The sequence below is a fragment of the Halichoerus grypus genome, chromosome 3, assembly GCF_964656455.1.
Source record: "Halichoerus grypus chromosome 3, mHalGry1.hap1.1, whole genome shotgun sequence".
Classification (NCBI taxonomy): domain Eukaryota; kingdom Metazoa; phylum Chordata; class Mammalia; order Carnivora; family Phocidae; genus Halichoerus; species Halichoerus grypus.
In genome coordinates, this window is record NC_135714.1 from 68,348,663 (window position 1) to 68,352,027 (window position 3,365).

General features: G+C 38.0%; 1 non-coding gene across 1 annotated transcript; it reads right to left on the minus strand.

Moving 5' to 3' along the window:
- Window positions 1–830: 830 nt before the first annotated feature.
- On the minus strand, window positions 831–967 carry LOC118518374 (U4 spliceosomal RNA). Its single transcript, XR_004908594.1, has one exon. It is a non-coding gene; the product is annotated as a U4 spliceosomal RNA (small nuclear RNA).
- Window positions 968–3,365: the final 2,398 nt, after the last annotated feature.

A 3,365-nucleotide genomic window follows, 5' to 3' on the forward strand; every position in this document is an offset into this window, starting at 1 on the left:
AGTATAAGAGAAAAAGGTCAATATATATAAAAGAAAGCAAGCAGGGAGATGGACTGTTTTGACCACTTGCTGATTTATTCCTATATACTGGTGGCCTATTTCTATTTTCTGGGACAGTACCAAAGGATTTCTTTTTCCTCTGCTCTGGACACTGCAGAGAAGATGTGGATGTGATACATGTGAGCATGTTAGTTTCAGGGAAATTGGTGAGGAAGGAAAAAGAAAGTGGCACATCTCAGAGTTCACTAATTGTCGTTTTTCCTGGAATGTGAAACAGGGAAAGCAAAATTGCAGAGTGTTCTAAGGTAATAAGGCAAAAGATTATCTGCAGTGTAAACGTGGCTGCTACGACTCCTTATTCCAGTTGGATAATCATCTTGTATGTGACCTTGAACAATTTGTGCTTGGGCATTTTTTTCACTATCCGATTCTCAGAATTGTAAAATAAAAGAAAAACCAAAATGAAGTCAATCAAAATGTCAAAAACCAAAGCTGATAAAAAAAAGTACAGGCTCTCTGAGTTTTTAGGTTATTGTTTAGTTGAAAGTTTTGTTTTTTGTGTGTTTTGTAAATACTTTCAAGTCATGTAAATACTTCCAGAAAAATCCACAAAATATGCTCTTCATAAAGCGCTGACTCAACTAGTCCACAATCAGTAATATACGTTCTTGGGTTCCTCTTTCAGTAGCAGGAATAATTCTATACTACTCTTTCCATTCATCTCCTTTTACCCAGCTTCCTTTCCTTTTGTGACAGATAGCATGTAGAAGACCATTAAGTGGAATTTGGTGAGATAAAACATTCATGTAAATTGATTTAATTAGAAGACCACAATTACTCTATTGATTTTTGTACTAAAGAAAATGTCATTGCGCTTGTTGTACATCATATTGGAAAAGTTTTCAATTAGCAGTAATCACACCTCAGGTAAACCTCATTGGCCATGATACCACCACTGCACAAAACTTGTATGTCATATTAGAAACCACACAGAATAATTTTAGAAAAATGGAGAAAAGAATTAGGCCAAGGCTTGCAAAGAAATATATGTTAGAATAACATTTTTAAAGGGTATGTTAGTAACAAGACTTACCGGTGAGATGAAACAAAATGAGAGCAATAGCATCTTAATATTCAGGAAAGCTAATGGAATTCAGGTTCACATCATATAAAAGCATTTCAAAGGACTTGGAGCTTTGTGCATGATTCTGAACCTTATATGACAGGAATGGTAATGAAGCATCAATAAAGACAGCGATGATGATAAAGGATCTTTAGGTCATAGATCCTTGTAAAGACTAAAAATATGAGGTCAGTGCTCATTCTTTTTTTTTTTAATTTTATTTTATTATGTTAATCACCATACATTACATCATTAGTTTTTGATGTAGTGTTCCATGATTCATTGTTTGCGTATAACACCCAGTGCTCCGTTCAATATGTGCCCTCTTTAATACCCATCGCCAGGCTAACCCATCCCCCCACCCACCTCCCCTCTAGAACCCTCAGTTTGTTTCTCAGAGTCCACAGTCTCTCATGGTTCGTCTGCCCCTCCAATTTCCCTTCCTACTATCTTCTTTTTTAACATATAATGTATTATATGTTTCAGAGGTACGGTCTGTGATTCAACAGTCTTGCACACTTCACAGCACTCACCATAGCACATACCCTCCCCAATGTCTATCACCCAGCCACCCCATCCATCCCACCCCCACCACTCCAGCAACCCTCAGTTTGTTTCCTGAGATTAAGAATTCCTCATATCAGTGAGGTCATATGATACATGTCTTTCTCTGATTGACTTATTTCGCTCAGCATAATACCCTCCAGTTCCATCCATGTCGTTGCAAATGGCAAGATTTTGTTCTTTTTTTGATGGCTGCATAATATTCCATTGTATATATATACCACCTCTTCTTTATCCATTCATCTGTCAATGGACATCTTGGCTCTTTCCATACTTTGGCTATTGTGGACATTGCTGCTATAAACATCGGGGTGCACATACCCCTTTGGATCCCCACATTTGTATCTTTGGGGTAAATACCCAGTAGTGTAATTGCTGGGTCGTAGGGTAGCTCTATTTTCAACTTTTTGAGGAACCTCCATACTGTTTTCCAGAGTGGCTGCACCAGCTTGCATTCCCATCAATGGTGCAGGAGGGTTCCCCTTTCTCCATATCCTCGCCAACATCTGTCGTTTCCTGACTTGTTAATTTTAGCCATTCTGACTGGTGTGAGGTGGTGTCTCATTGAGGTTTTTTTTCCCAACCAACTGAGCCACCCAGACGCCCCCTTATTGAGGTTTTGATTTGGATTTTCCTGATGCTGAGCGATGTTGAGCACTTTTTCATGTGTCTGTTGGCCATTTGGATGTCTTCTTTGGAGAAATGTCTGTTCATGTCTTCTGCCCATTTCTTGATTGGATTATTGGTTTTTTGGGTGTTGAGTTTGATAAGTTCTTTATAGATTTTGGATACTAGCCCTTTATTAGATATGTCATTTGCAAATATCTTCTCCCATTCTGTCGTTTGCCTTTTGGTTTTATTGACTGTTTCCTTTACTGTGCAAAAGCTTTTTATCTTGATGAAGTCCCAGTAGTTCATTTTTGCCCTTGCTTCTCATTCTTGAGAGGGAAATGAGAGGTGAACATGATGAATGCAGTTAAAGTTTGGAAGACAGAAAAGGTATATGAAAGGAAACTCTTCAAGGATATAATAGTTCAAGAGCAAGAGGGCATGAAATAGAACAAAGAAGGGACTGACGTTTAAAGAATATTATCGAGAGAGTGAAGTTTAGATGTGGAAATAATGACCATATGTGGCCATGGAATTTTCCATTTAAGAAGAAGGAATTTATTAGATATTAGGTAAAATCACAGAACAAATTGGAAGGTGTTGCAAGTATGACCTGGATGTTCCTTCATGAAGAACTTGTATTTTATATCTTGGAGTATGTGTTATGGGTAGCTTGCTCAGAGGTAAAAGATCACATCTATTGGGCAGTGGATAGTATGTTATATGCTTCATTTAATTCATTGCTGACAATCAATCGTTGTATACATGAAATTTTTATTTACAAATATTTATATGCTGGTATAAAAACTTGTCACTGGAGGGTGCCTGGGTTTCTCAGTTGGTTAAGTGTCTGCCTTTGGCTCAGGTCATGATCTCAGGGTCCTGGGATGGAGCCCCTATGTTGGGCTCCCTGCTCAGTGGGGAGCCTCCTTCTCTCTCTCCCTTTGCCCCCCCACCCCAGCTCATGTACACGTGCATGCTCTCTTTCTCTCAAATAAATAAATAAAATCTTCAAAAAAACTTGTCATTGGAGAAAGCTATATTTAACTAGTTTTATAAAGAATAAAAA